The sequence below is a fragment of the Misgurnus anguillicaudatus genome, chromosome 24 (assembly GCF_027580225.2).
Source record: "Misgurnus anguillicaudatus chromosome 24, ASM2758022v2, whole genome shotgun sequence".
Lineage (NCBI taxonomy): Eukaryota > Metazoa > Chordata > Actinopteri > Cypriniformes > Cobitidae > Misgurnus > Misgurnus anguillicaudatus.
The window spans coordinates 47,722,048-47,747,392 of NC_073360.2; the positions used below are offsets into that span (position 1 = coordinate 47,722,048).

General features: G+C 37.3%; 1 long non-coding RNA gene across 2 annotated transcripts; it reads right to left on the reverse strand.

Moving 5' to 3' along the window:
• Nucleotides 1-13,027: 13,027 nt before the first annotated feature.
• On the reverse strand, nucleotides 13,028-16,668 carry LOC129455773 (uncharacterized). Of its 2 annotated transcripts, XR_012367755.1 has the most exons (6): nucleotides 16,095-16,668; nucleotides 15,936-16,012; nucleotides 14,958-15,004; nucleotides 14,721-14,862; nucleotides 14,383-14,508; nucleotides 13,028-13,378 (listed from the first exon to the last, which is right to left on the reverse strand). It is a non-coding gene; the product is annotated as an uncharacterized lncRNA (long non-coding RNA). The 2 variants fall into 2 exon arrangements; XR_012367754.1 differs by having other exon boundaries at nucleotides 13,029-13,378; nucleotides 15,936-16,197.
• Nucleotides 16,669-25,345: the final 8,677 nt, after the last annotated feature.

Consider the following 25,345-nt stretch of genomic DNA (forward strand, 5'->3'; position numbering starts at 1 on the left):
GTTTCATCATGAACAATCTGAAAACAGGCCTTTAAGAGTAAAATATCCAACTTGTCCTTTAACTACAAGACACCACACGTTTAATAGGGAAGTAGCCCCTTGACCCGTGTTTAACATGTGTTTTTACATGTGACATGTGAACAGCCACAGGACGCCGTAATGTATCGAAATATCGGAAATGTGTTTAGAAACCATATCACTGTTATTGAAAAATATTATACTGCGAGATATATTGATATTGAATTATTGTCCAGTCCTACTCTATCATTTACATAACAAGCAAATAAGTCTATAAAACAGTTGTTGTTTTAAACATTGTGTGAACATTAAAACATGACATTGACATAACGTTTGAAAATGGTAGAATCTAACATTCATCTAACGTTCAGACAACCCAGAAACATTCTTAGAACATTAAGAAAACTGGACACTTTTTATGTTGGCAGAACGTTTTTGGGAACTTTCAGGGAACTTTTTTCTGTTAGCTGAGAGTCAGACAACATCTTGTCCATTATGAACACAAACACTTGAGGAAATAAGATCAAGTATTCAGTGTGAGTCATGAACTCAATACAGATTTATGAAGAAATGTTCATGTGGTTTAGGACATCTAACACTAATAGTCAGCTGTGTGATGGATTTATTTGACATTTAAACACACAGTGTCTCAGTTACTGAGGGATTGAAAGAGGAACATTACATGAAGAGATGGAGCTTAGAGATTTGTGTTTGTAGTTTTGGATAATTCACATAAAGTCTCTGTTCTCTACAGGTTGGAGTGGTGTAATATCACAGATGAAGGTTGTGTTGCTCTGACTTCAGCTCTGAGATCAAACCCATCACACCTGAGAGAACTGGATCTGTCTCATATTAATCTAAGAGATTCAGTAGTGAAGCTGATCTCTGATGGACTGAAGAATCCTGACTGTAAACTGAAGATACTGAAGTAAGATTGTGATCTGATGCTCAGACAGAAATCACATATGGATTATAGTGAGACTATATAGAGATCATAACATCTGTAATGGATTTATAGACACTAGTCAACATTGAAAGTGGATCATAAAAGTTAATCTTAGGGTGTTTTCAGACCTGTAGATCGATTGCTTTGTTTTGAAACTGGGGGTTAAATGGCTACAATGTTGGTTCAGTTCACATCCACAAGACAATATTTCCAAATGAAGCAGACTTTGTTAATACAAGTCATGTGTGTGTAAACTTTCCTTTAATTGCTTAGAGTGCATCTGCTTAAATTGTCTGTCAGGATTAGAGCCCGAAGCCATTTGTTTTGAGAATAATGGCTGGCTGATGAAGTTATTGGCTGGCTAGCCGACTCAGCCAAAACCTAAATGACTGCTGCAGCCAAACTTTTCATAGCTGCAAATGACTGAAGCTGCCACTACATGTCTACAGATGTATATGTTATACTGATTAACTAGATCTCAATCTTTCCAGGTAATGAGAAAATGAGACTGAGAAAAACTGTAATATAAACACACACTGTTATCAGTATTATTTTGGACAAAGTTTTGCACATTTCACTTCAATGTACACTGAATCATGCGTCGTGAATTAGCAATGTGGAAACGATGGTTTGTTACTGCAGTTATATCACGTTCAGTGCTAAAAATCTCTCCGTTCCAGAATATTTGGTTTCTAACATCAATCTTTGATTCAGGTTTGTGCAACCGTGCCCTGAAGATTTAACAAAAGTCTGGGTAGGTCTAAGTTAAAAAAAAAAGTAAGTAGGAATTAGGAAAGTATGTGAGAAGTGAGATCAAAATGACTTTGCTTGCTTCTTTCCGCCATTTAGATCAGTGCGAGAAAAAAATGCATCGCTTCTTCTGTAGCAATTTTAATTGGTCATCATGACTGTCAGTCTCTGGCCGTTTCTCGGTCCAAAGACTGCAGCCTCCGGAGGTCGCATTTTTACGCTGCATACGTCATCAAGACTGTCTTATTTCAAAATATTAACAATTATAAAGTTTATTCTTAGTTAATCGTAAATTGTTGTAATATGCGTATGGCTTGCGAATGTAATGCTCAGTTAACTTAAATAAACCAGGCTTGATGACGTGTATTGGTTTATATATTTTGTGTGTGTATGTCTCTATGTGATAGAATTATTATTTGATGCAAATAATTCTAGCCGGCTCAGCCAAACTTTATCAGCTCAATTTGGCTTAGGAAATTATTGGCTGGCGGCAGCTGAACTTCTAAATGGTGGATTATTGTGTGGCTTTTTTGTATGTGTGGTTATATTATTTAATTTGTTTAAGTTGGAATCAAAACTTAGGTGGGACAACATTCTTAACATGAATCTATTTGGAGAAGAGCAATTAAAGCTGTTTTAAATATGAACAGGTGCACTTTGGTCATCTACAAAAAGCTATCAGGTATGTTCATGGATAATTAAGCAATTCATGAGTACCAAAGACGTCACTTCTGCCATGACCACCGCCATATTTGTGTCCGTCTTGGCAGTGAACACACATATCTAATGCACTAAATGATCAAATTTATTAGTTTAATTAAGGACTTACCAGAAACAAAATACTGATTTTACAATCTGGAGTTAGATGTCGGCTGCCAGTCAGTCTCTACAGTTGTTCGCAATCGCAGAAGAGCGCAGAATCAACAAAATGTTGAATTTTTGGGATTCTGCATTATTTTTCATATTCTGTATTAAATATTTCCAGAAATTAAAACTGTCTCATAAAAATAAATCAAATATAATATCTGTCATTATAAATAGAGTAGACAACTTGGTGAATATTTTTGTCTTTAATTTACTAACGTGAATAATCAATCCCTCTCATAGCACGCTGTATACTGTTACCATAACAGCCCTGCACCCCACAGTTAACAGTGAATCACATCTTCTGAGTACACATAAAACCATTATCTCTACTAGATTTATGAAGTATAATGGTCAGATATAATGCATTATTTTCATTACGATACACACATGAAAGTCCTCGTGAAACCTGCTTGGCACACCTGCTGTCTCATATGCAAGGATCTGGTGAAGCAATATCAAAATGTATTACAATGCATTGTTTAAAATAAGCAGTGGCATATTATGACCTTGTGGTGCCCCCGACCCACCTCACAAATGATCATGCAAGAATCCACTTAATAATTTATAAGATTTTGTAGAATTAGTAATTATTACATTTCACAAGGAAACTATCAATATAAACATGTCACTTTTGTAAAATTGAACACAAAAAAACAACTCTTTAATCTAACATGTAACAACATCTGTAGTTAATGTGCAACTACTCAGTGGTGTAATGCTACATTGCTTATACTGAACAACACAAACAAAACAACTGCAGTGATATTATGCACAAATTCTCAAACAATTTACAATTGCACTTTTCTGGATTTTGACCAAGCAAACTGGCATATGATGTCTTCAAAATCTATGTCCCTAACCAGTTCAGATTCAATGACAAGCAGGGAAAGTGCAGAAAGACGTTTCTGTGTCATTGTTGTCCTAGTTTATTTTTCACTCGCTTTAGAGTAGATAAAGACCTCTCTCCTTCACAGTTAGATACTGACAAAGTTAAATACAGTGTAAGTGCAACAAAAACATTAGGAAATGTTGTCTTTAGTCCATTCTGATCAACAATTTACAGCAGCTCTGCAGGTGAGGTCATGTCTTTGCTAAAATGTCTGAACTGAATCAGTTAATCAGTCAAAGTTTTATTTAGGTCCACTGGATAAGTGATGACAGTTTATCAGCCCTTATGCTCAATTCACTTTCTGTACAGTCCTTACAAAAGAGAACACCAAAAAGATTATAGACCTTTTTGTAAGCATCAATAAGTTTGGCCAGGCATGATTTTAGTCTGTCCAAAATTACATAATATCCCTCAACCTTAAATCTCTGACTTACATCAGTAAATAATACTTCATCTTCATCAGATGACTCATCTGCTTTCTCTTTCGTTTGTGGCAAACATCATATTGATAAGTCTGAGTAACACTGAGAGCACGAGCAGATTCATCTACCTCAACAAACTGCTCTCGTAGTGCCAACATAAAAGTGTAATGACTGCAATAGTTCAACAGCAGTGGATAAGTCCATGTTGTCTTTTTGCAGATGAACGCTTGTTGTCTTAAATCTGCTTAGCACCCGGTTCTACAGTGTAGTCATTATCACCGTTTCCAGATTATTTATATTACCAGCGAGTGCGGCAGCATCACGTCTTGTGTCTGCTTTTTCATTACAATCTGCAGCAATTTTTGCAACCACTTTTCTAATCGCATTGTAGTTGACAATTTGACAAGTCCAACCTTAAGTCTTGCACCATTTTTAGTAGACACTCAGCAAGGCTTGCACCTGTGTGACTATGGATGTGTCAGGTGTGGGGAAGACAGAACCCAAGTGCAGACAGCTCTCAACCAAAAGACTTTTATTATATAACAAAAACACCCTCGAGGGGGTAAAACAAAGACAATAATCCAAATGAATAACATGACATGACACTAAACAGGGCAGGATGTGACAAAACATGAACACACGACATCATCATAAGATGAACAATGATCCAGCACGAGACAGCAGACACAAGGGCATTAAATAGGGGTGAACTAAACTAGGGAACGAAGACAGACAGGTGAAGGGCGTTAACTAATAATGAATAATTAACAAGGGAACGAGGGGGCGGGGTCAAGACTTAAGACAGGAGAGCACGAGGCACACAAAACACAAACACAGGCCACGTGACTCTCCACACAAAACAAGACAACAGTGAGGGCTGCCATGATCCTGTCACATGAAACACATAAGACATACAGGGCTGACAGGATCATGACAGTAGCCCCCTCTTAACGGACGCCTCCTGGCGTCCCCAGGAAACAGGTACACAAGAATAACACATGACAATAAAAAAGTCAACAAGGCAAGACAGTGCCAGGGATCCGGACCCCCAAGACAAGAAGCGGGACTCCAGTCTCCGCAAGGAGGTGGGCACAGGATCCCGCGCCGCTCTAGGCTCACCGGCCAACCACGCCCCCGCGGGGCTCGCCAACCAGGAACACGCCCGCAGAGCTCGCCGAACAGACACGCACCTGCGGGGCTCACAGACCGGGAACACTCCCGCGGAGCTCGCCGACCGGGAACAGGCACCCGGAACTCTCCCTCCAGAAAAGCCGGCACTCGCGGCACGCCGTCCGGGAAGCAGGAACTCTTCCTCTGCTCCCCAACCAGAACCGGCACAAAGACAGCCATCCCAGGACAGGCACCCGCGGCTCACCATCCCGGAACACGCGCTCACGTCTCACCGCCCAGGATCTCACGGCTCCCCGAGCAGAACACGCTCTTACGGTCCTCCCTCCAGGGACCCGCGGTTCACCGACCAGGAACGCGGGCTTGCGTCTACCGCCCGGGAGCCACATGGCTCATCCTCCCGGGACACGAACACTAAACTGCAGACACCAGACGACAGGAACACTCTTGACAGAAGCGAACATAAACTAGGTAAAACAAAACGAAAACAGAGCTGTCTGCTGGGTTCTAGAATGGCTGGATCATTCTGTGAAGGTATAGCAGACGAATGAACCCAATAGCAGACGATGTCGGGGAAAACAGAAGACACTTTATTACAAACAAAAACCCACGAGGGGGTAAACAACAAGAAACATGAACTAGACGAAAAACACTACAACTATGACTATGACTTGGTAACTAGACTCTGAATAACGTGGCACACGAGAACACGACACAACACAATGATCCTGCACAGAACAAAAGAAACACTGACATTAAATAGAGAAAACCAAACAAGATAACGAGCGGGAACAGGTGATGGGAATAAGTAATAATTAACAATAAGCAGGAGAACGAGGGAGCGGGGACAAATGACAAGACACCGGAGGTACATGCCAAACACAAAACTAGGCATGAACCTCCACACAAGGCCAGGGACTGCCAGAACTCTGCCACCATGACAAAATACAAATTTAACAAGACTTCAAGGCAGAGTCCTGACAGGATGGGCTCAAATCAAAGTAATCTTTTTAACTTCTCTTCCCTCAGCATTAACAAATCTAAAGATAAATGTCAACTGATCAACATGGGAGAGGTCTGGTCTTTGCCTCGATATTTGTTTTGCTGTGTTTATTAAAGCAAGCATGTTACATCAGTGATCTGCACTCTTTTCATGGTCAGATATCCTCTCAAGATGTTTCCAGTCACAGAAGCCTGTAATAAATGTATGATTTTGTGAAGAGAAAAGTTTGCATGAATAGCAATAAACCAATCCAGTTGACGGGGAGTACAGTAGCCATTCCTTAGGAACAATTTAGTTGTTTTGGGGACGAGATTGTAATAATTAATTTATAAGAGAACGTGTTCTTCCCCCATTACACAATCTCGTACAGATGTTGGATATTTGGCAGACTGATTCTGATAGACTGCAGCTCCACGTTGTTTACTCTTAACTCACTTTTTCTGTGATGAACCCCCACAAGACCAGATCATCAGGAACAGCAAACCATCAATTGTTTGTTTCATCATGTAGGAGTTTAAGTCTAGCTGTTGGTTGATTATTTCTGGATGCTTCGGCTCATCAGGTGCACTCCTGTTTATTTGATCAGTGGTGTCTATGTCACTAATTGATTGCTCAACAGAGCATAAATTTACATCATCGTTAGTGCTGCTAACAGACTGCTTGGCACCAGAGAAAAAACCAGAGACGCCGTAAGGGGGGATGGGGGGGTTGATATGATTCTAAGGGCCCATGAAATTTTTGGGGCCTCAGCCAAGGACTGTGCCGCACACACAATCCCCTTAAGCTGAGCCCTCTTAGTAGTCCAGGCAAAATAGCGTTTTACGACAGACTAATTGTAAGGTAATTTTTTTCGGCATGGATCATGTCTGGGAGGTGTCCAGAACAACATACTAAAAGTCATAAGAAATCCTAGTTGAGGAAATATGTTAATTTCTCATCAATCCGAAATGTGTGCCAATAAGGCCAGACTACAATACACCCCAATGGGGCTATTTTTTCCTTTACTCCTATCAAAATGAAACTTTACACAATGAAAGTACCCATGAAAAGTAATTTTTTTTGTATTACAGGTTGCTTTAAAAATTAAACTTAATATGCAAATGAGCTATATACTAATCGAATATGCCCAAAAAACACCCAAAAGTAACTTTTTAGTATTACAAGTTTCTTTTGAAAAGAATTTGAATATCCACATGAGCTTTACACTTATTTAATATGTCCTTATGTGCATAGACAGGAACATCATTCATATGTACAACCCCAAATCAGAAAAAGTTGGGACACTGTAGAAATTGTGAGTAAAAAAGTAATGGAATAATTTACTAATCTCATAAACTTATATTTTATTCACAGTAGAATATAGATAACATATCAAATGTTGAAAGTAAGATATTTTGTAATGTTATGCCAAATATTGGCTCATTTTGGATTTCATGGGAGCTGCACATTCCAAAAAAAGTTGGGACAGGTAGCAATAAGAGGCCAGAAAAGTTAAATGTACAAATAAGGAACAACTGGAGGAGGACCAATGTTTAGGAATAGGAATGTTGTCCTATTCTCGTCTAATACAGACTTCTAGTTGCTCAACTGTCTTAGGTCTTCTTTGTCGCATCTTAATCTTTATGATGCACCAAATGTTTTCTATGGGTGAAAGATCTGGACTGCAGGCTGGCCCTTTCAGTACCCGGATCCTTCTTCTACGCAGCCATGATGTTGTAATTGATGCAGTATGTGGTCTGGCATTGTCATGTTGGAAAATGCAAGGTCTTCCCTGAAAGAGACGACTTCTGAATGGGATCATATGTATCTAGAACTTGGATAAACCTTTCAGCATTGATGGTGCCTTTTCAGATCTGTAAGCTGCCCATGCCACACGCACTCATACAACCCCAAACCATCAGAGATGCAGGCTTCTGAAATGAGCGCTAATAACAAGTTGGGTTGTCATTGTTCTCTTTAGTCCGGATAAAATGGTGTCCCAGTTTTCCAAAAAAGACTTTAAATTTTGATTCGTTAAACCACAGAACAGTTTTTCACTTTGCCAAAGTCCATTTTAAATGAGCCTTGGCCCAGAGAAAATGTCTGCGCTTCTAGATCATGTTTAGATATGGCTTCTTGTTTGACCTATTGAGTTTAGCAGCAACGGCGAATGGCACGGTGGATTGTGTTCACTGACAATGTTTTCTGGAAGTATTCCTGAGCCCATGTTGTGATTTCCTTTACAGTAACATTCCTGTATGTGATGCAGTGCCGTCTAAGGGCCCGAAGATCACGGGCATCCAGTATGGTTTTCCGGTCTTGATCCTTACTCACAGAGATTCTTCCAGATTCTCTAAATCTTTGGATGATATTATACACTGTAGATGATGATAACTTCAATCTCTTTGCAATTTTTCTCTGAGAAACTCAGAAAACTATTTTTCGCCGCAGCATTGGGAGAATTGGTGATTCTCTGCCCATCTTAACCTCTGGGAGACACTGCCACTCTGAAATGCTTTTTTATAGCCAATCATGTTGCCAATTGACCTAATAAGTTGCAAATTGGTCCTTTGACTGTTCCTTATATGTACATTTTAAATTTTCTGGCCTCTTATTGCTACCTGTCCCAACTTTTTTTGGAATGTGTAGCTCACATGAAATCCAAAATGAGCCAATATTTGGTATAACATTACAAAATGTCTCACTTTCAACATTTAATATGTTATCTATATTCTATTGCGAATAAAATATAAGTTTATGAGATTTGTAAATTATTCCATTACTTTTTTACTCAATTTCTACAGTGTCCCAACTTTTTCTGATTTGGGGTTGTATGATTAATATATCGGCCCAATGTTCATCCAATCATCCTGCTGCTTTTAGACAGGCCTCTAACCTGAAAACTGCCTGGCTTGGTAGTACCTGCCAGCTGTATAACCCCCACCGGTATAATCTTCAGGGTCACGGAGGAACACAAGCCTCCCCACCACGACAAGGTAGCAACAGAAGGGGAGGCCTTTTTTTTGGTGTTTTTGTTTTTTGGTGATTTTGTTTTTACATCTTTTTTTAATTCCAGCCTGGATCCTTGACCCCTTCTCTGTGGCTCTTGGTTCTGGCACCTCCTATATCAGTTCCTAGTTTGTTCTTTGCTTAGTTCTTCCCCTCTGGGTCATATTCATCTGATAAATCAGGCAACTGTGAGTTTGTACAGCTATAACCACAACATTCTCCACAAATGTTACTGCAAAGGAGTCCATGTTTTTTGCATGTGCATCTCTTTGTGCTGCAGTCTTTCTTGCAACTACAGTGGATGTAACTATCAACTACAAAAGTGCAGCAGTAAGTAAACATGATTTTAAATGGTATGGATCAATCTTTCTGCGTATGTAATGATTGAGCTGAAGTTTAGAGCTGCTGTGTGCATCATGCCATCCAGAACTGAAGCCCGGAAAATGCCGCTATAAATTATAATGTGGTTATAATTTAACGCTATAGCCTATAATGTAAGTGAGCATCTTATTTATGTATTTAATTTTTTTTTCAATTCAGTTTTATTTATATTACGCTTTATGGCCAATTGCACTGCATTGTAATGAATGTATTTTGCAATGCAATTTTTTTACCCATATCAATGCTGCAAGGAAACCTCAGGTACATTTATGCTTTTATACTAGTGACCTTAAGAAAAAAGGTATCAGTCTTTCTTGTGTTTTGTTAATGCATTTACTGTGTTGATCTATTTTCTAACTTAACATGCATTTAAATTGTACAGATTTTGCTAGCACTGCAATTCAGATTGCTTTAGTGAGGCAATTTTATCAGATGAATGTGACCCAGAGGGGAAGAACCAAGTAAAGAACAAACCAGGAAATGATATGGGGGTGCCCGAACCAAAAGCCACAGCGAAGGGATTGAGGATCCAGGCTGGATAAAAAAATAAAAAAATTTAAAAACAAAAACACACACAAAAAAACACAACCCTCCCCTTCTGTTCAGGCTTGTGTTCCTCCGTGACCCTGAAGATAATACCAGCGGGGGTAATACAGCTGGCAGGAACTACCAAGACAGGAAGTTTTCAAGTTAGAGGCCAGTCCAAAAGCAGCAGGATGTACATAAGGACATATTAAATAAGTGTAAAGCTCATATGGATATTCAAATTCATTTCAAAAGAAACTTGTAATACCAAAAAGTTACTTTTGGGTGTATTTTGGGCATATTCGATTAGTGTATAGCTCATTTGCATATTAAATTTAATTTTCAAAGCAACTTGTAATACAAAAAAATTTACTTTTCATGGGAACTTTCATTGTGTAAAGTTTCATTTTGATAGGAGTAAAGGAAAAAAATAGCCCCATTGGTGTGTATTGTAGTCTGCACACTAAAAAACAATGGGTTAAAAACAACCCAAATTGGGTTGTTTTTAACCTAACTGCTGGGTAAATATAGGACAGAACCCATATGGGGTTAAATTAACCCAAGAAGTTGGGTTAATAATTTTAACCCAGCCAATGGGTTGTTTTTTCTACCCAAAACTTGGGTTATTTTTTACTAAAATGATGGGTTAATTTGACTTCATAAATGGGTTAAAAATGTATATAGGGTTATTTTTATTCCTTTTAAAATTATCATTTAAAATTAAAAACCACAAGATAAACAAACAGGTCAACATTGTATTAACTTTATTTTTCATTAATATTTTTAGCATATTACACTTTGGGTAATGTAACAAATACAATGTGTGTAACATACACTTTGTACACAATAGCTCAATCAAAAATTCAGGAGATCATACAAAACTATAAATACAATAAATAAAATTCAATTTTTAAACAATTTTAAACAACTTCTTCACTTGCCTCTAATTGCAAAAGTGTAAGGGTTGGTTTCACGGACAGGGATTGGCTTAAGCCAGGACTAATCCTTAGTTATTAATTAGGAAATATAACAAGTTTGAACAAACATATCTTAATAAAAACATTACTTGTGTGTATTTTGAGGGAAATTAAAGGGCACTGGTGTATTTTAAGATATGTCAGTGCAAGTAGTTTTCAGTTTGGACAGCTCTTACATTTACTTTAGTCTAGGACTAGTCTTATCCTTGTCTGTGAAACCGCCTCTATACGTTTTAACATTTTAAAAAAAAAACCATGAAATTCATTAAATACCTTTAAGAACAACTGTTTGTTACAAAGCAGTATTGTTTTAGTCTACATTATGAACACACACAAAAAACTATGAAATACAGCATTTTGCCAGTGTAACATTTCATAAACATGTCATTAATATTCATCAAGTAATACTCTTCCTTAAAGGTGCTCTAATTCACGCGTTTTAGACCATAAAACATTTTTTGTTACATACAGCAAACATCTCCTCACTATCTGCTGGCTGCCTGTCCGCTGATCAAACTGTAAAAAAACGTGATCTCTTTAGACAGCCTAGGCTCCACAAACTGCAATAAAAACAAAGTGGCCAAACCTACTACACAGCAAATTTAGCAGAGTTAAAATTACGGTGTTAATGGAAATATAAAGAGTTCGGAGTTAATTTAACACTGGATTGAGTTAAAACGATTTTATTTAACTCTATAAAAATAAAGAGTTGGTGTCAAAACAGAGTGTTACCACTTTTTTTAAAAATCAACTCCTACAGTGTTTTATAGTGGTGTTTGTTAACTCTTAGGGTGTTAAATAGAGAAGACCTCCCACTTTTTACAGCACACACTGAACCGTGTTTTTGGATGATGCAGTTCAAGCAGAAGATCATCTCTTTTACTGTAAATGGTAAGTAAATGTTCAATAAATAACATTTTGATAAATAATATTTGAGAGTTGTGAGGTGTTATGTTTTATATTGCTGTTAGTATTAAGTTTAACATTAAGAGTCATGTGTTATTGTCATTATATGAATGCAGCAGTTGAGTTTAGGTCTTAGCCTTAGATGGAGCAATTCATACTCATAATGTTTTTGGGTGTTTTTTGTTGTTGTTTTTTTGCTTTATATGCTGTTTAAGTTTAATATATATATTTTTAAATCCATTAATGTGTGCAGGAGATTTGCTTTGGGGACTTTGAAGGAGCACAGAAATAGGCCTACATACAAATTTCTTCAGACGAAGAGCAATTTTATAACAAAGTGAGTATTTTGTGCAAAACATAAATTGTTTTTTTGCATTTTGTATTGTTTTTAATACTGAATTTTTCCCTTTTATTTTTGTTTTATTAACAGAAAAATTCAATATCCAGTCTGAAGGTCTGACCGTTGAGGATCCTATCACCTCCTTACAGCCACTGGTTCATCATATTCTGCTGTTAATATGTGAAGACCAACATGGATTTTGGATTGAAATGAAGTCAAACTTGTTTGTATGAACTGAAGCATCCCATAAACTGTGTTTACTGTTGTTTTACATTGGGAATGTGCTTTTTAGTTGTCTCGGATGTTAATATGTTAATTTAATGAACACTTAAATGCATGATACATTGAGGACAATTTTTCTGTCATAAATAAATGTTGATCAGATGACATTTTAAAAAAATCATTAATAGTTTTAAAATGAGAATGATAGATTATACTGCTGTATTGTTACATTAAAAAAACTGTTTAAAATAAAGTTTTTTGTCCCAAAAGTACCTTAATATGCTTCTGTCTTTACATTTACCATATTAACACCATAGTATTAAAAAATATAACACTACATTGGAGTTAACAAATTACACCGAGGGAGTTAATTTTTAACAAATAAAAAATATTTAACACTGATTAGTGTCAATTTATAGTTGGATTTGTAACTCTGTATAGTGTCAATTGCTAACACTTTAAAAGAGTGAACGTGCCAACACTTTCAAAAGTGTTAAAATAACTCTATTGGGAGTGGACCCCATGAGACAGTTTTAAAGTGTTGAAATTAACTCTTATAGAGTTATTCTGAGGTTCCAGATTTTGCTGTGTACCAGAAAGGATAACAAAGTGTTTCAGCCAATTAACGACAAGAAGCATTTGGGGGTGAGGGTTGGGTGCGTTCATGAAACCACGGAAGGGAGGGAAGGAGTTAGCTACGCTCCGTTTGAAAACAGTTCAAACATCAACAAAAAGTAACGTCACACAGATTCGCTTAGAGCACCTTTAAGTCTGTAAAAAAAACCCTAAAATGATAACTCTTGTACCTGAAACCCAGTCTATTCAAAAAACCTCTTGTCATTTACTTGCAAGAATGTAGTGCTTCTACTACCCCAATCAAAGTGCCTTGTCCAAAGTTTCTCCTCCAAGGATGACGAATGCCTGGGACTCATGTGTCCATTTTCAAGTGACAGAAAATAAGGGTAAAGTCCTGATGCTTCAGCCTGCTGGAGGTACTCCATCATATTTGTTCCAACCTAAAGGACACACAATGCAAATGAGTTAAGGTGAAACTTGGGGGGTGTCAGGGTGTGGGTATGGGTTTGGGAGTTATTACACCTTGATCTTGCCCACTTTAAGACAGCCACTATTAACATATGGCGCTTTTCCATTGCATAGTACCCCACGGTTTGGTTTAGTTTAGTTTGGGTCGGGTCAGCTTACTTTTGGGAGCTTTTCCATTAGGTGCAGTACGTGGTACCCGATACTTTTTTTCGTACCACCTCGGTTGGGGTTCCAAGCGACCCGAGCTGATACCAAACGTGACGCGAAAACACTGTAGATCACTGATTGGTCTGAAAGAAACGTCACTAACAGCGTCATCGCTGTTAGCTTTACCTTTAGTGCTAGCTTGCCCTGTCTCGAGCAAACATGTCATCTGTGCTCTGCTATAAGTTCCCAAACTCCCTTTTAGCGATGAAAAACATCCACAGGTTGAGAATCAGGGACACCATAACAGTTTTTTCCAGACTTGCAGTTTGTGGCGGAACATTCACGACGAGCACGTCAGCATTATATGCTTAAATGCACCTTCAGTGAGGCTCAGCGGAGCGCCGTTGGCTGACGCCTCGGGTGTTTGAACAGAAACTGTCATGTGATACAGACAGAGGTAGTGATAAACGCGATGTGCAAACATCTATTTGTGGTGGCCAATTTTAATTTTGTAGCGGACTGAGAAATAAATAAACGTATGGGAATATACAACGACGCTCTCCTCTAACTTGTATGATGTCACAGCAGTATGCAGCGCAAATATAACGACACGCCTATAATCCCTCCCACTGCGAAGTGATGCCAAACTCAATGGAAAAGCTAACCACACCAAAGTGAGGTGAGGTGAGCAGACCCGACCCAAACTAAACTAAACCGTGGGGTACTATGCAATGGAAAAGCGCCATAAATGTCCCAAACTTTTGAATGGTAGTTTATTTAAATACCTGGTAAATAAAGTATTAAGGTAAATTTCTTGATTTGTACTTACAGGCTGAATGTCGATGAAAGCTCTTTTGCCATCATCAATGCTGGGCCGGACTTTTTCTGGCAGTTTTGAAGGGTGGAGGTGGAAGCAAAACAGGGAGCAGCTTTAATGCAAGATATCCCTTTGCATCTGTAGCAGCAGAAATTGAAAAGCAATATGTTCAGATAATGTCGGTTAACTGTCTGACATTTCAAATAAATGAAGATGAGTGGAGAAAGTGCCAAATCTCCCAACAGCAATTATTGTCAAAAATTTTCTTCATTAATTTATCAGTGGGTGTCTTTATTAAATTGCTATTAGTAAATCTGGCCCATAATATCAAAATAGTTGAGAAACTTTACCTTGTGTCATCTCCTCAACTGAACATGGAAGCTTTGCTTCTGGTTTAGAAAAATGCAAGATCCTATCGGTATATCAAGGGAGCCATTTCTCAAAGAGTTTTGGAGCTGCATCCTGGTGTAATGTGTAAAAGTCTTGTGCAATCTAAATGCAAAAATAACAAAAAAACAACTTCTAAAATACTAGAAGACTAAATAAAACTCTTGTTACCATATGATAAGGACAGTATATTAACATACCATGCCTGGGGTAGTTAGCCTAGGAAACTCATGGAAACTCAGACCACCTAAAACAGAATAACACAAACTTTTAGCTGTAAGTGATGCATTTTTTTTCTATCAATATAGATAATAGACCAGGGGTGGCGAACGTCGGTCCTGGAGAGCCACAGCCCTGCAGTTTTTTTGCTCCAACCCTGATTAAGGCTATGTTTACACGTGGACGGCTATTTTCAAACGGACATTTCAACCTCTCTGGTTTCAAAAATAATATCGTGCACACATGTCAGTTTTCAGAAAAGTGTTTATTTACACATACGCGTGCATATATGCCGTCAAGAGAAGCTCAAGCCCACATAAGCCAATCACCGGCAGCGCTGGTGGTGACGCAAACTGGTTCTTCATGTTGGAGGGAGGAGTTGTTGCAGTAGGTGATCGATGACGTCAAAGTACCGCGAGAGCGAGTTGAGGAATCACACGTAGAGGTCTAATTTCAAATCGCTCTCGCAGTACTTTGACATCATTCGTCTGTCGGTTCTTGCAGCGCCGCATGAAGTCAAACACAGGTAAAATTTCTGACCTCCGAGCACTCGTCTCTGCTCCTCGACATAATGGAGCAGCTGTATTTGCAAATACAAACACACAAAACGAGTTTGCACGAACATAAATGTGATCTTGGAAGCGTTCAGAGTAGCAGTCACATGTAAACATAGGTCGCACTTTTGACGTAGATGCAAGCTCTGGCGCATACTCTGTGACGTTGCCTGCTTAAACATCTGTTTGTCTCAGTTTACGTGCAACCGAAGATTTTCAAGATCTCCACTCTGGCCGGAGTTTTAAGAAACAATCGATTTCAGAGGCGAGTTCTCCGTTTGCGTGTAAACGAGGGGCACAAACGAAGGTAAATCTCTCAGTTTTTAAAAATAACCATGTACGTGTAAACAGACCCTAAACCTCACCCGTCTGAAGGTTTCTAGTAACTCTTTAGACCTTGATTACCTGTTCAGGTGTGTTTGATTAGAGCTGGAGCTAAACTCTGCAGGACTGCGGCTCTCCACGACCGACATTCGCCACCCCTGTAATAGACCATTCATACTTATTCATTAGTTTAGGTGATTTCAAATGTCAACATTGGCTTTCAGAGATCATGCACCCCACCTTTAATTTACTTGTCACCACCTGCTGGCATTAATGTTGCACTTAAGAGAAACTATATTTGAAGCATTGTCACTGTCGAAAAGACAATTTAATCTCTTTTGATCGTTTCGTAGACAGCAGTGTTTATATTTGAACTATAAAGATTTATTCCAGTACTTCCAGAATAACATATCTGAATGTTTGTTTCATACGTTACGTTACACGTAAACTGCTTTCGCTGGATAAGCACGGAGGCAGATTTGAATGTCACAGAGTGTGATTAGGCTTTAATGGACATTTTAAAGTTAGTTGAATCCTGTCATTTATAAACAACTTCCAGTAAACTCCGCTAAGAATAAATAACAACAAAGTCTTTTTAGAGTAGATAATTTCTGATACCAAGCAAAATAAACAACAAGTAAATTACCTCAGTTCTTATTTCATAACTAAAGCGTATAAAAACTACACTGAGCTAACGTTGCTAAGTAACATGTGTACTATAATGTATACATCGTTAACTACAAATCGGCTATCAAACCTCCCTTCACATGGTCATGATCGCCGTCTCCCCCTGCCTTTAGAAAACTAAATTTGTTATTTTTGACGAGGTAATTTGTTCCAGAATTCATCTGAGGCACTAGTCAGACCATTAAACCGGAAGTAAACGCCAGACGCGTACCCGCGACACCCGTGCGTCCGATGAAACGGTCTATACTCATAATAATAAAGTATAATTATAATCCAATGTTAATCGCCATTATTACCATATTAAATATATTGTCCAACGTTACCCCGTTCTGTGGTAAAAACGCGCATCTGCTCACAAAAAGTTATTTCAAGCACTCGACTGATGTTGTTGACTAAACGTAACGTTAATGAAATGCCCTCGTTCTTGGACAACACTTTTGCCAATAGGTATCGATTAAATGATACAAAGACAAATACAGAACTTTATTTCACCAGAAAAGAACCGCTGAAGAATGTCTGCTTGTAAAGTCCTGCTGTATTTCTCCTTCTGACGATCCAAAATCCCCGCGACAGATGATCCATGAAAGGGGTTGTTTTGGGGGATGGGCTGCTTTAACTGTTTGTGTACAAAAAATGGTTTTCAGAAATTAATTACCAGAGATTTGTTACGGGCTGTAATTGTCAAAAATCTCATTTTAATAATCTGAAAATGCAAAGAATGCATTTACTTTAACTTACATTAATCTCGTTTTAAGTTAACAGTTAACTGGGCTTTGAAGTAACGTAAATGTCGTCATATAACGTTAGTTAAGAAGAAACTTAAGGCTTTGTCCAAAGGGGACGTTTAAAACATTAAACAAAAACAGTAGAAAACGTATTTACTATCCAACGGGCCTATCAAACAAGCCAACCTAAACGAACGAAGCTGGCGGCGTATTTAATGCCATGTAAAACTGAATGTAATGGCACTTACGTCTTTATATAGCCCTCGATATTATGATACGTGTATAAATAGGTTTAAAAATATGTTATATGAATAAATATGTTGATACGAACCTTATTTCTCCAAATATTAGTGTGCATTGCATCCACCTCAAATTCAGTCAGCCGGTGCTGCACCTGACCTGAATCTGCGCCGAGTTGATTTGACCCAATGAGCTGGGTTGTTGAGTCCGGGAGGGGGAGGGGGTGTATTGATTCCACTCTCAGTGAAAATTACCCAGAAAATAACCCAGTGGTGGGGTTACATAAAACTACCCAAAAAACTACCCAAGACTGCCAAAATAACCCAAAAAATTACCCAAATGGCTTAACCCCACATTTGGGTAGAAAAAATAACCCCGGATTTTTTTGAGTGTGGCCTTATTGGCACACATTTCGGATTGATGAGAAATTAACATATTTCCTCAACTAGGATTTCTTAGGACTTTTAGTATGTTGTTCTGGACACCTCCTAGATATGATCTATGCTGAAATAAATTCTTTTACAATTACTTCTATTTTTTGCTCAAAAATGAGTTAGTTTGCCTGGACTATAGCTCCGCCCCGTCTTTACTCTGCGTTTTAGCACCTTCTTTAATCCACGGTCTCACAATGCGCGTGAACTTCAGCAGAGAACAAGGTGTGTGTATTTAATGCTAATTTCTATGATATCTGCATATGTGCACTTCCTTACTATAAATGCAGTTTACACAATGTGACGCTGGAGCAATACAATGCAGTTTTCTTTCCACTGTAAAGTCTTCGCTCTGTTCAGCCCAGTTTAAAAAAACACAAAGTGATTTACGTTCCCTGTTTTATGTTATGATTCTAACACAAAGTCAGCCCTTATAAGCTGTTTTAATTAACGTAGCCCATATAACCTAATTAACATACTACTAGAAATGCGATCGGTTACACACTCCAATGTTTTGTAACACAATATGCCAAGGAAGTATTTTTAAGCAGTTGAGAATCGAGTTGATTGTGATAAAACAGAAATGCAACGAAGGCTAAACTAGTCCAGTTATTAAAGCTTCTCATCTTGCAACAGCTTTAAGAAATCAATCTGTCGTAATCTGTTATAGTTGTTGTAGTTTGTTAGAGAGATGGAGACGTTTATCTACAGTTGTCCTTCATTTCATTTTAGAGTCCTGCTGATTAATAAACAGTCTGAAGAATCATTTACGTTAAGAGTATAGCTGTTTTCTCAAGTCCACGTTAATGATCTGTTGTTATTTTTGCTTTAGTGTAGCTGCTGGTGCGTGAAACTTGTTCTTCACCTTATAAATAATGCTAATAATTATAATACAAGCTTTGGTCAAGCATTTTTGACCCAGTTTTATTTGAGGCATAAGGTAACTGTATAGAAAAGATGCATTGTTGTTGTTCACCATTTTTAAATGTTATAATGTTATTGATGTGTGTAACAGCTCAAGTATACAGTATGTCACTGAGACGGTCTCTGAAAATCAGACTAAAGCCTCAAATCTTATTGTGAGATAAAAGCATCACAGTTTAATTTCAAGCATTAATTTCACTGTGATTTCAATCGCTGACATGACATTACTCAGTCAATAAAGATATCAAGTTCATATTTTCACAAAATGTTCTTTACATTATGTAGGATGATTTTATGTGGAAAACAGTAAATCACAAAGAAATACTTCAGCTGGGTTTTCACAGGCATGGTCACATTTATCTTTAATCTATGTTTAATAATGTTGCATTTTCTCTGATTATTTGATTAATGTACCAAAAATGCTAGCGGCACCCCTGCCGCCAACAGCACAACATATCCCGGGCATATTGTAATCTTGATGTGAACCTCCTGGGAGTGTTTTATTGATCTTCATCTGGTAGTTGTGTCTGCTGTGATCATAGACTAAAGCAGTCCGCCCCTGCTGTGTTCACATATGACTAAACAAACTGAACCAAGGAGAAAAAGCAGCAGATTCTGAAACATAGACTCATGTCTGAAAACACCCTAAGATGTCCTCAGACAAGTATTGTTCAAAATTCAAAGACAACATTTATAAAAAAGTTTTGGTCCACTTTAAATGTTGAATAGTGAATTTTAATTTAATCTCAGTAATGTATTTGATAACTGAAGCTGATTTTATTCAACATTCATCACAACACTTTAACTCTTACTGAAAGTCACAAACAAAAAACATTAAAATTGAATTATGAACAAAAGTAAAAAACAAAAATCATTCAGAAATAAAAACATAAGAGAAAATTTTGTGATGTCTGATGAGAGAAATCTGATTTCATTACTGTATAAAAAATAAATCACACATTTAATATAAACATAAACTGATGAAGTTCATTTCCTTGTAAATTTCACTGATGTGTTTCAGTAAAACACAAACACACATAAATGAAAATAAAATGAAAATGCCTATAAACACTTAATGATGACAGGAAGAGAAACAAATTCAACTCATTGTAGATTTGATCTGTGTGTGAACAAACTGTGTGTCTCTGTTCTCTACAGTTTGGAGAGGTGTAATATCACAGATGAAGGTTGTGTTGCTCTGACTTCAGCTTTGAGATCAAACCCATCACAACTGAGAGATCTGGATCTGTCCTATAATGAACTAAGAGATTCAGGAGTGAAGCTGATCTCTGATGTACTGAAGAATCCTGACTGTAAACTGGAGAAACTGAAGTAAGATCATCTGTCTGATAGTCACACATGTACTGAGGTTTAGTTAAACATAAACTGTATGAAAAAAAAAAACACACTTAAATGTACTGTAAAGTATCTAGGCCCGGTTCCCCGATAACGTTCACTCTTAGCGCGCTAAGAAGACTTTAAAAAGATATATCTTACCAAAGTTGTTTATGTTCCTAAGTGTGTTCCCCGAAGTGTCTCTTAGGAAGCTTCTTAACATGCTGCCTCTAAGTTCGGCGTAACAATATCGCTGTTCCAAGTGAAGGTGCTGAATTATTTGCGATCGATTGCTCAGGGATCGATTTTCCACTTCACGCAAAGGTGCATTACAATGTTAAGAAAGACAACACGTTATATACAAATGGAACATTACTCAAATTATTCAAGTCACATTTATTTTAACATAGTTTAAGTTATCCGTAAAATAGTCTATTAATTAAGTTATCAAATTGTCAGTAATATAGAAGAAGCGGGTATCCCTCTCTAATCATCCACCCTCATTATCCCGTTGTGCCACTTGTGCCGCTTCTTGACATGGGTTTAAAGGGATAGTTCGGCCAAAAACGATATTAAACCCATGATTTACTCACCCCCAAGCTGTCCGAGTTGCATATGTCCATCGTTTTTCAGACAAACACATTTTCGGATATTTTAGAAAATATTTTAGATCTTTCTGTTCATTAAATGTAATGTTACGGGGTCCAGCAATAGTCCACGACCTTCAAGTCCAAAAAAGTGCGTCCATCCTTCACAAATTAAATCCGGCTCCAGGATGATAAACAAAGGTCTTCTGTGGGTAATCCGTGCGGTGTTGTTGTAGAAATATCCATATTTAAAATGTTATTAACGTTATAAACTACCTTCCGGTAGCGCCGCCATTGAGTTGTCTTGGGAGGCATTTTTTTTTAATTTAGCCACGTCAGGCAAAATGTCAAAAGGTTTAAGGGTTGCAGAATAAAAAAAATTGTTTCTGAGTTACCGGTGTTGTGTGGAAGTCTGTTCCCTATGTTTCCCTTTAGTGTAGTGTTTTGATAGCGTTTTTATTACATTATACGTTTATTCTTTATATACATTGAAAGTTTTAATGGCTACTGAGATGTGTGTGTGTGTGCATTTATGTAATGTATCTTGACTGTTTTTGATTGTAAGTCAATTATTTTTACAGTATGAATCATATTATATGTATAATATATATTTATTATGTATGGAAACATAACAGTTTTAAAACAAACAGTAGGGGTGGCACAGTGGCTCACTGGGTAGCACTGTTGCCTCACAGCAAGAAGGTTCACGGTTCGAGCCCCGGTTAGGGCAGGTGGCCTTTCTGTGTGGAGTTCCCTGTCCCTGTTCTCCCTGTGTCAGCGTGGGTTTACTCTGGCGACTCCGGTTTCCACAAGCCAAAAACACGCAAGTTAGGCAAATTGGAGATACCAAATTGTCCCTCCCCCAACTTGTGTATAAATCAACTTGTCTGAATAAACTTGTGTATGGATTACCTGGTTCTCGCCATGAATATAGCCGTAGATGCTGGAATGGCGTTAAGAAATAAAGGTAGAAGAAGAAGAAAACAAACAGTAGAGAAAAAAGAGCCACATGCCAAAAGGCACAAAACCGTCAAATACGAAATACTTAAAAAATTGTACAATAGAATACATGATATTATTGCTTTTTAGTATAACCAATTGAATTAAATAAATAAATTATAAATGTAAGGTGATGAAAACGCTATAAACACAGAGGGAACAGACCTCAATGAGGAACAAACACCGGCGCCGTCTTTGATTCATTAGTTCTGATACCAAATAAAGTCAACTGCATAAATAGTCCTGTATTCATTGCAAACATATTTTATTATAAGTCTTAAAATGTCCATAACATAAAATCATTGTCAACATACCATAGTTTGACTTGTACTGCGCTGTGCTGATTTCTAAAGACTGCTGCACAGTGGCGGCGATAGCGTTTTGCCCTCAAACAACGCTTAGAGAGAGCTTACGAATGGTCCAGACCAACCTTATGAAACTGTGACTTACAGAAGATATACTTAGCGGATGAACGTTTTGGGAATCGTGCCATAGAGTTAAGAGAGAGGTTAAGAAATAGGTTAAGAACTAGTTAGCGATAAGAATGTTTTGGGGAACTGGGCCCTGATCAGTAAGCAGATACATCAGCAGTCTCATGAATAATTATGATGTTGTGTTGTTAGATTTCCCCTACACACCTGACTGACTTAAGTTACATAACCGTGTAGACAACACACACAAGACATTTATCCTCACCGGGTGTCCACAGAAGACAAACACCAAAGAGTCACACAACATTTTGTCCATTATATGAAAAATGAAAAAAATGAAAAACTATGAAAAAAACATTATTCTTTGATGCATCATGATGTGGACGATTCTGAATCAATTCACAAATGTCAAGAATTGATTCTTAAAAGTTATTTTACAAAATAATAACATGCCAAAAGGCGTAACTCAACTGCGGGAGGGGTGCTGCACACGGACAGCTTGAGAGCGCACACCGCACGAGCATCCACAACGGAGCTTACACGAGTAGTAGAGAAAGAAAAAACAAATACATCTAGCCCTATTTGACTCATTCTAAACTGCTAGAAAACAAAATACATGTTGGGATGATCTTCATCTGTCTTTTCTCTGTTCAGTGAGCGGCAGGAAGAAACAGCGCCTTTCATTTACAGACTCATCTGATGTGCTAATAGCGTTTCCAAAAACCTGCCGCTAAATGTTTAGATATAGATAAGAACATGAATATACTTCAATATACATGAATATATCATTTGTTATTCAGACGGAGGTGCTGGGTGCGCTGCATTAGATAAATACAGTAATACTGCCAAAATCACTGTGTATAATGATGATGATTAGACGATATGTCAGTTACAGTTACATATCGATATGCCGGTTAACATATTAATTATATATGTAGATTCTGAATCGATTCATGAGGGTCCAAACGATTCCCACCCCTAATGAACACAAACACTTGAGAAAATAAGATCATGTGTTCAACCTGACAGACTCCAGTCAATGTCTTTGAATATGATTTAATCACGAACGAATCCTCCTCATCAGAAAGAATACAAGAGTTTATATACGATAGATACATGACAAAGTCACATTATTTATCTCTAATATGATTTATTCTTTATATCTGCAATTCAGAAACTCCTCTCTGTTACAATGCAGACAAAACCAAATTTAACTTTCTTGATGACCTCAACTTTAACAAGTCATGGGGTTTAAATTGAAATCATTTAACCACACATACTTCCTCTATTTCAACACATTTTGTTGTCAAAAGCATACAGTACAAATGTTCAAACTTGTAAGGAAAAGACATGTTAGTTATAATTAGTTATGATTCATTTCAATTTCCTTCACAATGTGCAACAAAACTCCTCTGTTAAAATGTCAGAAAATGTGGTGTTTCTTTGATGAAATCTTTGCTGATATTATTGTGTATGAAGAGTTTTTCTCCTCGTCGTGTTGTTTTTATAAAGATGATTAAAAACATTGATCCATCATTGACACTGACACACACATTAATAATGTTTTTATAGATTGAGTGAAATTGATCTTTAAACACTGTAACATCTTTAAATGTAAGATCAGAGTTATGTTATCTCCAGCTGATATTCCTCCTGTAATAGAGGAAGATTTTTACATCAAATACCTGATGAGAATTACAAGTGTGAGTCATGAACTCAATACAGATTTATGAAGAAATGTTCATGTGGTTTAATACATCTAACACTAATAGTCAGCTGTGTGATGGATTTATTTGACATTTAAACACACAGTGTCTCAGTTACTGAGGGATTGAAAGAGGAACATTACATGAAGAGATGGAGGTTAGAGATTTGTGAAAAAAAACTTTGTAGTTTTTCATCCTTCACATAAAGTCTCTGTTCTCTACAGGTTGAGTTATTGTGATATCACAGATGAAGGTTGTGTTGCTCTGACGTCAGCTCTGAGATCAAACCCATCACACCTGAGACATCTGGACCTGTCTGGGAATAATCTCACATATTCAGGAGAGACGCTGATCTCTAAACTAAAAGATGATCTACATTATAAACTAGAGAGAGTATGGTGAGTAGAGCTCATTTAAATAAATGTTTAAAGTAAACTCATGCAGTGTCATTTATAGAATATAAATATTAGAAATAAATGTAAATTGATCTGCTGCTGTTATAGGCTGTGTATCATTTAAACCCAACAAACAGAAAATATGAAGTGTACATGAACAACACTTGATGCTTTGTCAGATCAACACAATGTCTGAGTCTGTTTACTAACTGTGATGTTGAGTTTGTTCACTCCAGGATTTAATACTGTGATCTTACTCTTCTTACACATTATATATGATGTTTGATAATGGGGTTTGTTTGATAGGCCGACACCTCTATAGTTATGCACACTTGACTAGATGTTCATCTTAAACTCTTTTTATAACAACTTGGTTTTTATTTCATGTTTATCAAAACATCAGAATACAGACATAAATAACAACACAAACACAATATATACACAACAGATAAACACAAAGTACAGATGATAAATGATAGAGATGAAGATTAGAAAAAAGAAGAGAAAGTCAAGTCTTAAAATCTGATGGACACTTCACACAACTCTCTGTCGAGCTTTGACATTGATGCTGTTTCTCTTTATTTACATGACTGTCAACCTCCAGGACTTTTAAAATAAAGCATCACCTTCATTTTCTTACTGTTTGTGTGTGAACTCATAAAACTGTCAGTGTGTCATTATATTATACTATATACATATCAATACATTCATCTCTTACATTGACATCAAATATTCAGAGGAAATAGATGAAATGTGTTTTTGTATTGTTGTAGCTCATGTGTATGTGATAAACAGATTGTTGACATGTTTATTATGTTGAAGATTTCATTTCTATCACTGACTGACAACACTAATAGTTTGTTTTTCTATCTCTTCATCTGACACTGATGATGATCTCATATCTGATTGACTTTGTTTCATTTTTATTCAGGACTCATGGTCAGATGATATTAAATATGTAAAGATGTCTGATCTTCAGTATGATCTGATGGTGAATAAGAAGACACAATAGTGACATCACTTCCTCTTAA